General features: G+C 35.7%; 1 pseudogene; it reads right to left on the bottom strand.

Annotated features, from left to right (window-relative positions):
• Nucleotides 1-12456: 12456 nt before the first annotated feature.
• Nucleotides 12457-12541, bottom strand: LOC125361115 (annotated as a pseudogene).
• Nucleotides 12542-12955: the final 414 nt, after the last annotated feature.

Raw genomic sequence — 12955 nt, 5'->3', positions numbered from 1 at the left:
TCTCTCTCACTTTCTCTCTGTCTTTCTTTCCTTCTTTTTCTTTCTTTCTTTCTTTCTTTCTTTCTTTCTTTCTTTCTTTCTTTCTTTCTTTCTTTCTTTCTTTCTTTCTTTTTTTCTCTCTTTCCTTAATTCTTTCTCTTTCCTTCTTTCTCTTTTTTCTCTCTCTCTTTCTTTCTGAACTTTCTCTCTCTCTCTCTCTTTCTTCCTTTTGTTCAATTTGTCAGTTGTGGGGATTGAACTCTGGGCTGTCCCTGACCTCTTCACCTCAAGACTAGTCTCTACCACTTGAGCCGCAGCTCCACTTCTGGTTTTCTGGTGGTAAATTGGAGATAAGAGTCTCACAGTCTTTCCTGCCCAGGGTGGCTCAGCCTCCTGAATATCTGGGATTACAACCCACCAGTGAGTGCTTGGTGACACTTCTTATCGCACCAACAAGGTAGGGGACAAATGGATGATAGAAACTTGACAAAGAAATACTGACTGCTTTCACTGTAAAATGGGGTTGACCATTTTCTAGTGTTGATAGGCAAATGAAAGGAGATGTATTGTGTAAGTCATAAAGCCCATCAGTTAGTCATTGGGAGAAATTAACTCACTTTTGTTATTTTATGCTTACAGTGATTACTGCTTTTGTGGTATTACAATGTGAAGTCAGGGTTTTGTGCTTTACAGATATGTTTCTAACAATCCCTCCTTCACATTTCAGTTCTTGTTTATATATAGCCTCCAGCTATTGCACAGAGCGGGCCTTGGCCTATATATCCTACATATGTAGACCTCTTCCCAATGTTTTCTGTGTCACTGGGATTGCAACTTGTGTTTTGATTTTTAATTGATTTCAAAAATGTGAAATTTTGTTTGTTAGATCTGAGCTAATCTTACAACATGATCCTCTCAACCTCTGATTCCTGTACCTAAGATTATAGGTGTCAACCACTATGTTTAGCTCACATTTTAACATTATAGTGAAAGAATAACACAACTAAAAATTCCATTTCCATAAAATGAACCTGGAGGATTTACAAAATTCTGAGAAACAATTCATGGAAAATGTAAATCAAAACCAAAAACACGATTACTGCTGTGGTAGAATAGGAGGAATGTGGGGGGTGGGGAGTGGGAGAGAAGAGAAGACCACAAGGGACAGACAAGGACTATAGAAGACAGACAACTTAGTAAAGGGAGAATTCTAAACAGACTGAAGATGTAGAAATTACAGGTGTGATGAATCACAGGAATAAAAAAATAGGTAAGAGAAATATGCAAAACTCTGTGCTTGGGATACTCAAGTTATTTTGTACCAAATTCAGATGACAACTACCTACTGAGATAGTGTATGCATAAAAAGTAATCAGAAACTCATTTGAAAACAAGGGACATTTCTTAAATAAATGGGAAAGTTTTGAGGAAATAGACAAACCAGGGAAAGTTCATATGAAAGCCTTCATTCGGTTGTAGCAGCCACTTCACTCATTTGCTCTTAGCTGTTCCTATTGTTTTCTCTTGCCCACACACAGAAAATCCATAAGTCATCTTCTGCAGAAGTGGAAAAACCAAAGATATCTAAGGAGCTACAGAAATTTGATAACCTGAGAAGGAACAATACAGCTAAAAATGTAAAGAGGGGGAAAAAGTTGGAATCCTTACTAGGTAATTTTTGACATATTATATTAAAAATCTAATCATGTTTGTTTGCAAAGGAATTAATTATAAATTAACATAGATCCTCTTGAAAATAAAAGGTAAATGCACTAAATATTTTTAAATATAGAGAACATTGTGCAACTTTACTAAGGAGGCAGTTATAACAAAAGCTTTTTCTTTATTAATTTAACTTAATTATATAGACATGGGAATTCCATTGTTAATTTTCACAAGTGTTCATAATATATTACAGTGAAATTCATCCATATCACTCTCCTTTACTTTCTCCCCCTTCCTAAAATTATGTCAACAAGTTGATTGTTCTATTTTCATTTATTATCTATTTTGACTTTATTTATCCTCCATTATTTCTGTTAACAAAACTGCCCAGCTAGTATCACCCCAATCACAATGCTTATTTCTCTTTCCCTTCCCCATTCCCCTAGAAAATTGAATTAAAAAAAAAACAGAACAGGAAAATTTAAACTTGTTTTAGATAAAACATACAAAACATAGTTGCAAAAGAAGTCCTATTAGTAATTAATAACTTTGTGAAAAGAGAATACTGAGTAGAAAGAACTATCTAATCTACCCTGTTAAAATGGGAATTGAGGTTTAACTGAGCCATGAGAAGTTAGCTAATGAAAAAAAAAAAAAAAACTTGAGGGGGAAAGGAGATTTATCCAAAGAAATGAGTAGACAATTAAAAATAGGAGTGGGCATGTCTGATTGGCAATGGTTGTTCAAAATTGCTTCAAATTGTAACCTGAAACAAAATCTAGTTCAAATTAAATATCAACAATTCATCTCAGCCACACCAGTGATCAAGAGCAAGCCATTGATGCCAAACTGAAGAGACAAAAGAGTGGAAACAGAATTCCAATTTACTGGAGCTGAAATCTTTAAGATAGGCAGGGCTAGAGCAGGAAAACCTAATTATAATGGAGGAACTGCTATAACCTAAGCTTGGGCACATCTGCCAGTGAGAAACTCTCTGTCATGGTGATAAGTAGGGTGGGGTGAGCAGTTCTGAAGAACCATACTTTGGTGAGTTTTAACTTGATGAACTCCAAGTTCTTACTATGATAGCTTCCCATGCCTTGTGCAGGGGCCGGGGGGGAGTGGAAAGAATCATGTTTTCATAAATCCTTAATTTCTATCATTAGAAACATCTGGAAGCTGCAGTCCTCTCAGCCTTCCACAAATATAAAACAACAAAATTCAGCTTCATGGAAACCATCAATTAAGGAGGCAAGAGCCCCAGAAAGACATTTGAAGGTCAAGTCTAAATCACAGGCTCTGTTTTCTACCCTTAAACTGTAACCCGAGTTGTTTTTTTTAAATTTTTAGAGGAAAGGTCTATATAACTTTTACTAAAAAAAAAAAATCTATGAGAAGAGATTTTAATAAAGGGGAACACTATAAAAACACTTGAGGCTAAATGGTATTTCAGAGTAATATCTGTTTATTTGTCCCGGTGGATTACATAAGTTCTTTCAAATATTATAGTGTAGGATTAGATATAGATGGTGGCATCAGTTGCCACGCCATTCAAAGTAAATCAACAAATTTCTTAGATTTTTAAAAATTAATAAATGGTTTTCAATTACTGAGATTTGTGAGTATCCAGACATTCCATATTCAACTTGTTTTAAGTCTGGCCTGTATACCCAGCTAAATCAATGTTTGTTTTATTTTACCAATAAATATGAGGAAACCTTTCAGGAACACTCTCTCTCCTCTCTCTCTCTCTCTCTCTCTCTCTCTCTCTCTCTCTCTCTCTCTCTCTCTCTCTCTCTCTCTCTGTCTCTCTCTCTGTCTGTCTGTCTGTCTGTCTCTCTCTGTCTCTCATTTGTGTTTTTTCTTCTAATTCCCCACTATGGCTTGTTTGTTTTCTGAGACAGTCATGCTGCATACTCCAGTCTTACTTCCAATTCACAGTTTTCCTGCCTCATCCTCCCAAGTGCTAGGATTATAGTTATACACAGCATACCCAATTTCAAAATTCTTTTCAAATAATATAAAACATGGGAAATTAATAGTAATATCAGTCTTCCTTTAGACCCTCCAATTTGTACTTCTATGTAGAGGAGTTCTCTGTTATACTACTTGAAAAGATACAACATTTATCAATTTCTGAATTGCTTGGTAGCTCCCATATTTTCTCATTATCTTTGACATCACAAAGTATGCATAAGCACTTGTAGTATACTTACTCAAGATACATTTTGTTATTGAATCAAGAATCTGCCCCAAGGGGGAATTCAAGGATTTTTTTTATAATTTTTAGTGGACTAAGAAAAAAACAACACACTAATGATGTCTTTTTTTTCTTCTTGTCTCCCCAAACAATGCCAGCAGTATCATTTCCCATAATATTTCTTGCTCTCAAACAAGACTACCAGTGAAAACAATTCATAATAAGTTGGATCTAGCTGACAGGAAAATAAAAGATATGTGAAATTTATGTTAAAAATTTTATATTTTGTCTTGTAGAATTTTTTACTAGACTGTGCTGTGGAAATTAATAACGCATATATCTGGGTAAGTCTAAAGTATTTCCACAGAAGTTTAGCTAAGAGGGAAGATCTACCCTGAATTTGGGTGGCACTGTTACATAGGCAGGAGCATGTAATCCTAAATCTTCAGGTTGTTGTTCTTTCCCGATTACATTACATACACACTTGTCTTTCTGGCTGTCTAGAAGTTTGGTTGAACACAACCATTGCTCTCTTTTTTTCTTCTTTTTTTTTCCTTTAGTGTCAAAGTGAAGTACAGAGAGGTTAAAGTTTCATATGTAAGAGAGTACATTTTTTTTTTTTTTGCCAGTTCTGGGCCTTGGACTCAGGGCCTGAGCACTGTCCCTGGCTTCTTTTTGCCCAAGGAAAACTTGAACCACAGTGCCACTTCTGACCTTTTCTATATATATGGTGCTGAGGAATCGAACCCAGGGCTCATGTATACGAGGCGAGCACTTTACCACTAGGCCATATCCCCAGTCCCCAAGAGAGTACATTTCTTATCCAACTTGTTACCTCCTCTCTCATTTTTCCTCCTTCTTCCCCTTCCCCATTCCCCCCTACCCCTGTCCATGAATTGTATCATTAGTTTACACCATATAGTTTTGTAAGTAGTGCTGTTGCATTTCTTTGTCTTTTTATACTTTGTCTCCCAATTTTGGTATTCCCTTTCCCTTCACTAGTTCCAATACACGTATATACAATATCCATGTTACTAAAATCTGTGACAGTGATATTAGGGGTAAAACCACAGGAAGGGAAATATAAGAAAAAAAAAAAAGGCACGGTTTCACATCCAAAAGGAAACCCTACTCCATTGTTGGTGGGAGTATAAACTTGTTCAACCAATCTGGAAAGTGGTATGGAGGTTCCTCAGAAGGCTGAAGAAGCTCCTCTAAGACCCAGAATCCCCACTTTTGTGTATCTACCCAAAAGATTACAAGGAAGACCACACTAAAGCCACCAGCACAACTATGTTCATCACAGCACAATTTTTCATTGCTAAAATATGGAACCAACCCAGATGTGCCTCAGTAGATGAGTGGATCAAGAAAATATGGTACTTAAACTCAATGAAATTCTGTGTCTCTATCAGAAAGAATGACATTGTCCCATTCATAAGGAAATGGAAGGACTTGAGGAAAAAAATTATACTAAGTGAAGTGAGCCAGACCCAAAGAAGCATGGACTCTATGGTTTCCCTCACAGGGAATAAGTAGTACATGTCTAGGATAGTCTTAGCAGAAGATCACAATAGCTCCATAGCTATGCCTGTATGAGCACATAAGATGATGCTAAGGGAAATAAACTCCAAATATGAAAACAAGTGGTATATCACTGTTGTAGTTATTTTCAACAGCCATTGCTTTCAACATGTATTGTAGTATCTCATGTTATATTTAATACAAAATGATTCATTCTAAATTAATTTACAGAAAGATTTAAGCTGTTAAATGAAATATGTTTGTTTCCATGTGGATATCCCAGTATTGCAAAGGAATTCTTTTTCTACTTAGTCTCCATTACTCCTTTGCTTCTTATCGGTTGATTTCATTTTGTAGATCTGTCAATCTATACTATTCCATTGATCTACTTATTACTTCACTATGAGTGTGCTCTTTTTATTACAGATGCTTTATTGTAAGCCTAAAAGATAGCCAGTATCAGTTATTTGACTTTAAAGGAAGAAGTAGTAAAAGGGAAGTTTGTTTTTTAATTAAATACTAGAATTTGTTTCTTGAGATATGCTTTCTGGGTCTTTGAATCATACTGCCTTGAATCTGTCAACAAATTTAGAAAAACTTGACATTGTGTGTTTGTTTTCTGGTCTATCTGTATGAAATAGTTGACCATTTGCTTTGACCTTTACTTCTATGTTTTGATTCATGAATTTTTCTAGTAGTTTCCCCCTACTCCCAATTTCATTCCTTTCTGATCAAACATATTCCCTATGTTGTTCTTCTGCTTAGTTTTATTTTGATTTGCTCTTTGTTCCTAATTTTGAAGTTTAGATGATTGCCTTTATGTTTTTATGTATTTCTAATGTGAATTTAACAAAATATTTTGCCAGTCCTGGGTCTTAAACTCAGGGCCTGAGCACTGTCCCTAGCTTCTTTTTGCTCAAAGCTAGCATTCTGCCACTTGAGCCACAGCACTACTTCTGGCTTTATCTATATATGTGACACTGAGGAATCGAACCCAGGGCTTCATGTATACAAGGCAAGCACTCTACAACTAGGCCATATTCCCAGTCCAAAAGTGAATTTTATAATTTTCAATGCTTTACAACATTTTGTGTTGATTCAAAACTCTGTCTCTCCCTACTCCCTCTCACCTTGCCTGTCTCCTTTCCTCCCATCTTTATTCCTACTCTCTTCTCCAGCTTTTCTGATTATTGTTTTTGCAAGACTTTAAAAAATATTATTAGCAAGTAATCAGAAAAATGAGATTTCAGTTCAACATGTCAATTTATGACTTGCTATGACATTTATACATATTGATCAGTGTCATCACTTTCATCATTTTCCCTTCACTATCTGTTTGAAACACAAGTGGGCAGGTTTTAATATCTTGTGCAGTTCTTCAGCTTTGTCCCGGAGCTTTCTTGCTCCAAGCTTGTTCGCTACCATTTGATCCACAGTTAAACTTCCAGCTTTTTGGCTGGTTAACTGAACTGTTTGCCTGGCCTGGCTTCAAACTCATCCTCTGATCTCAACCTCCTGAGTAACTAGGATACCCAAGGCTAGCAAGAAGATTTTGGTTGTTTGTTTATTCATTTTCCTAGGCATTCTTTGTGATTCTGGATCTCTGGTTTTATGTCTCACTAATTTTATAAATGTCTCAGTTTTCATTATCTAAAATATATCATCTGTCATTTTCTTTTGTTTCCTCTGTCATTTCCATTATGCATAAGCCACACATTCATGAAGTGCTCCATAGTTCTGAATATACTTCTGGATTCTTTGAATTCATTTTCCTTTGTATTTCAGTCTTGAGAATTCCTATAAATGTTCTCTCCATGTTATCAACCATTTCTATTATAGAGCTTTTCAAAGGAGTACTTAGTTTAGATTTTATTTTTATCTGATATTTGAAGTTACTAGAATTAGTCTGTGCCCACCTACCTCCAGATACCTACCTTTAATGTTTTGTACAGTAGTTTCAACTGCATCAGTCTCAGAATCTCAATTTCTCTGCCATCTACAATTAGGCTCTAATCCTTCAACCAACATTTTTGTATATTCTTTGTAATTTGTATGTATGTGTGTTCTGAGAAGTAAAGGCATTGAGATATGAAGTTGTTTAAGGAAATGGAGAAACCTCCCATGTCCTGGATTTGGGAGGATTAACATAATGAAAATGGCAATACTGCCAAAGGTTATCTACAAATTCAATGCAGTACCTATCAATATCCCAACAAAATTTTTAATGAAACAGAGGAAGTAATGCAAAATTTATATAGATAACAAAAACAATCCTTAGCAGGAAGAACAGTGCTAGAAGAATATCAATACCAAATTTAAAACTCTATTACAAAGCTATAGCAATAAAAAATAGCATGGTACTAGCACAATAATTGACTTTATGATCAATGGAATAGAATACAAGACCCAGAAATGAATCCTTGAGCTGCAGAGCTTAGGGACAGTACCCAGGCTCAGAGTTCAAGCCCTATTACTGACACAAAAAAAAGTAGGGTGGAAGAAAGGAGCCTCTTCAAAAATGGTGCTGGCAAAATTGGTTAAACATCTTAAAAAAAAAAAAAAAGAAACTAAAGTTGGATGCTTATATATCACTCTGCACCAGAATCAATTCCAAATGGATCAAAGACCATGAGGTTAAAGCAGATACCCTGAAAACATGACAGGAAAGAATAAGAGAAACACTAGGGCTCCTTGGCACAAGTGAAAACTTCCTTGATAAAGACCCACAAACACAGAAAAATAAAGATAGATTGAACAAATGGGATTTCATGAAGCTGCAGAGGTTCTGCATGGCAGAGGACATAGCTAGCAAGATAAATAGATAAAATAGATAAATAGATAAAATAGATAAATAGATAAAATAGATAAATAAAAAAATAGATAAATAAATAAAATAGATAATAAAAAGATTGGGAGAATATCTTCACTAGCAATACAACAAACAAGGACTCTAAATTATACTTAGAACTCATACCCAGAGTATTGTATATATGTTTATCTGAATTAGGGAAGGGAAGAGGAACATCAGAATGGTGAGATGATGGACAAAGTGTGAACCAATGCAACAGCGATACTCACAAGACAGTATGTTGGAAATTAACTGTACAAATTGTGAGGGGGGTTGGCAGGAAGGGAAAGTGGGAGAAAAATGAGGGGTAATAAGTTTGACAAGAAATGTACTCACTGCATTACATATGTAACTGTAACCTCTTGACAATAAAATTAAATATTTAGAAAAGGAATTTTTTAGTATGAGATTTTTAAAGTTGTGCTTAAAATTGTTTATAGCTATAAGTCACAGAGGCTAAAATTTCTTTTTAATAATTCTGCTGGTGTCTTTCCCATTGCCTTTATATCTCTTATTGAATAATACCCACAATTTCCCATACTTCCAGTTGTAATTCTGTGCCACTATACTGGACCTTTATTGGTTGGGTGTTTATTTATGGTTGGGAAGTCGTTCATATGCCTATGTGTAGGTAGCCATCTGTTAGTGCACCTGGGCAATTTTCTCAGGTGCTCTTTTGGTTGCAAAGGAATATGAGATGGGATTAAAATTGGGTGTTTTCCTTCTCCCAGTTGGAAGGCTGGAATGGGGTAGAGTTGAGTATTCCCCTTCTCCAGAACAATGAGTCCCAGGCACAAGAACTTCCTTTATGGAAGAGCCTTGTTGGCAAAAATCAAATGTGTTGGTCTCGTTTTTAAATGCATAAACTCACCTCTTCCTGCCATGAGCTGACATTCCACTAAGCTTTGCTGTGACAAACTGGTAGGGCCCATTACGGGGAAATTTCTCTATTAAGCTTAGCCACAGGATCAAGCTTCTGCTTGATTATCCTAGACATGAACTAATTATTCTCTATGAGGGAAATCATAGAGTCCATGTTTCTTTGGGTGTGGCTCACTTCACTGAGTATTTTTCTAAGTACTTTCATTTCCTTACTAATGGGGCAGTGTCATTGATAGAGCCATAGGATTCCATTCTGTATATGTATCACCTTTTTTTGATCCACTCATCTATTGAGGGACATCAGGGTTGGTCCCATATTTTAGAAATGACAAATAGTGCTTCGATAAGCATGGTTGTGGTAGTGGCTTTAGTGTGGTCTTGCTTGTAAACTTTGGGGTAGATCCTTAAAAGTGGGGCTGCTGGGTCATAGGGGAGCTCTATGTTTAACGTTCTGAGGAACCTCCATACTGCTTTCCAGAGTGGTTGAACAAGTTTACATTACCACCAACAATCCCACCAACATCCCCTCCAGCGTTTGTTATTATTAGTTTTCCTGATAATGGACATTCTTACTGGGATGAGGTGGAATCTCAGTGTTGTCTTTATTTGCATTTTTTTTTAATGGCCAGTGATGTAGAGCGTTTGTTCATGTGTCTCTTGGTCATTCTCATTTCCTCTTCAGAGAAGTCTCTTTTTAGGTCTTTAACCCACTTGTTGAGGGGGCTGTTGGTTCTTTGAGGATTTGTTTTGGAGGAATTTAATTTTTTGAGTTCTACCTATATTTTAGATATGAGGCCTTTGTCTATTGTATAGCTAGTAAAGATCTCCCAATCTGTGGGCTTTGTATTTATCTTGCAAACTATGTACTTTGCCATGCAGAACCTCTGAAGCTTCATGCAGTCTCATTTGTCCAACTTTTTTTTTTTTTTTGATTTGTTGCATTTCTGGGCTTTTATTAAAAGTCTTGACCTATGCCAAGGAACCCAAGTGTTTCTCCTATGCCTTCTTGGAGTGTTTTTAGAATATTTGATTTTACTTTGCGGTCTTTGATTGATTTGGAATTGAATTTTGGTGCAGGGTGATATATAAGGATCTAGTTTTAGTTTGTTACAGGTGTTGAATCAGTTTTGCCAGTACCATTTGTTAAACAGGCTGTGTTTATTCCATCCTATTTTTTAGCTCCTTTATCAAAGATTAAGTAGCCATTGTTTTTTATCTTAAATGGGTGCTAGATTTTATCAAATGCTTTTTCTGCATGTAAATAAATGACCATGTGATTCTTGACCTTGCTCCTGTTGATGTGGTGGATTGTATTAACTGACTTGTGTCTATTGAACCAGGTTTGCATCCCTGGAAGGAATCCAGTTTGATCACAATGTATGATTTATTTTTATTTTTTATTTTATTTATTTATTTTTTTTGGCCCGTCCTGGGGCTTGGACTCAAGGCCTGAGCACTGTCCCTGGCTTCTTCTTGCTCAAGGCTAGCACTCTGCCACTTGAGCCACAGCGCCGCTTCTGGCCGTTTTCTGTATATGTGGTTCTGGGGAATCGAATCTAGGGCCTCATGTATCCGAGGCAGGCACTCTTGCCACTAGGTTATATCCCCAGCCCCCCCAGCCCTATTTTTAATGACTTGTTGAAGTTGATTAGTCAGAATTTTGTTGAGAAACTTTGTATTGATGTTCATCAGGGAAATGGGTCTATAGTTCTCTTTCTTTTTTGAGTCTCTGTCTGGTTTTGTGATAAGGGTTTTACTGGTATCATAGAATGTGTTTGGTAGCAAACTTTCACTTTCAATGCCATTGAAGATTTTGAGAAATATTGGTGTGGGTTCTGTTTTGCAGGCCTTCTACAATTCCACTGAGTCCATCTTGAACAGGGCTTTCCTTGGATAGGAGATCTCTTATTGTAGTTTCTATTTCATTTCTGGATATGGGTCTGTTTCATAGGTTTAAATCTTCATGGTTAAGTTTGGGCATATCAGTTTTTGCTAGGAATTCATCCATTTCTTCCAGATTCTCAAACTTATGAGCATATAGGTGTGCAAAATATTCCCTTATTATATTCTGAATCTCGGTTGTTTCTGTGGTGATGTTTCCAGTTTTAGCTCTGATTTTGTTCATTTGTCTTCATTTTATTGGGGGTCAGATGTGCTAAGGGTCTACCAATTTTGTTAATTTTTCCAAATAACCAACTGTTTTGTTGATTCTTGCCATGACATTATGACATTTTGACATTTTAAATGTGATTAAATTTTAATTATTTGCTTCTGTCTATTGACTTGGGTTTGGCTTGTTGTTCTCTTTCAGGAAGCCTAAGGTGTTTCCTTAAGTTGTTTAATTGATATTTCTCCAGTTTCTTGTTGTAGGAACTCAGAGCTATAAATTTTCTTCTGAATATTGCCTTTGCTGTGTTCCAAAGGCACTGTTGCTGTTGTGTGCTTGTCTTGGTTTAATGCCATAAACATTTTAATTTCTGTTCTGATTTCTTTGATGACTCAATGGTTGTTCAGCAATGTGTTGTTCAGTCTCCATGAGTGGTAGGATTTTCTGTGGTGACTTTTTGAGTTGAGCTGTAATTTTATTCCATTTTAGTCTGAGAGAATGTAGGGAATGATTTCAATATTTCTGAATTTGTACAGATTTGCTTTGTGCCACAAAATGTGATGTATTTTGGAGGATGTTCCATGTGCTGCCGAGAAGAATGTATATCCTGGTATTGCTGGATGGAATATTCTGTATGTCGGTTAAGTCTACTTGGTCTATTCAGTTGTTTAGTTCTGAGGTTTCTTTGCTCAGTTTTTGGTGTGTTAGTCTGTTCAGATGTGACAGTGGTGTGATAAAGTCTCCAACAATCAGTGTGTTTGGATCTATGAGTGTTTTTAGAGTCAGTAGTATTTGTTCAATGAAGTTGGGTGCTCCTGTATTTGGTGTATAGATATTTAGGATGGTTATATCCTCCTCTAGGAGAAATCCGTTTATTAGTATGTAGTAACCTTCTTTGTCTCTTCTTACTCCTTTTAATTTGAAGTCAATTTTATCTGATACTAGGATTGCAATTCTGGCCTGCTTATGGGGACTGTTTGCTTGATCAATTTTATTCCACCCTTTCACTTTTTAATATGTATTCTTTTACTGGTTAGATGTATCTCTTGGAGGCAGCAGAAACATGGATTTTTATTTTTGACCCAACTTGTGAGTCAATGTCATTTGATTGGATATTTAAGTCCATTAATATTGAGAATTAGGATTGAGAGATGATTGTTCTTTTCATTATGCCTGTCTTTTTAAGTGCTGTGTCTTACCAATTCTTGCTCTAATAACCTGGTTTTCTAGCGAGGGTTCATTTCTCTGTCTAACAATATGGAACACTTCATGAATTTGCATGTCATCCTTCTCTGTATCATTTCAATTTTAGTATATGTGCTGCTGAAGCAAGCACATGTTTGTTCCATAGTTATCACACATATCGTTCACTTCCTGTTTTTAATCTGCCTCCCCTTCTTTAAGCCCATGAGAATCACTAATCATGTCTTGTCACTATAATTTAGTCTGTCATTACTTAATTTTCAAGTTAATTGTGAATGGAATTATACAGTGTATTATTTTTCTTTTGATTATGTTTGCCTATATATGTTTGCCTATATATAATGATTTAGGGATTCACCCAATCTATGGTTATTATCTTAGTTTATTTCATTTTCCTTCTGAGTAGGTATGAATTTATTATATTTTTGTTTATGCATAAACCTTTTAATGTATATTTCAGATGTTTTTAGTTTTGGCTATTATGAAAATAGCAGAAATGAAATTTATGTGCAGTTTTTATACAAACAAATAATAATTTAATATTTTT

Source organism: Perognathus longimembris, chromosome 12 (genome assembly GCF_023159225.1).
Source record: "Perognathus longimembris pacificus isolate PPM17 chromosome 12, ASM2315922v1, whole genome shotgun sequence".
Taxonomy (NCBI): domain Eukaryota; kingdom Metazoa; phylum Chordata; class Mammalia; order Rodentia; family Heteromyidae; genus Perognathus; species Perognathus longimembris.
Note: the sequence above shows the minus strand (reverse complement) of the source record. Positions and strands in the feature narration are given on the sequence as shown.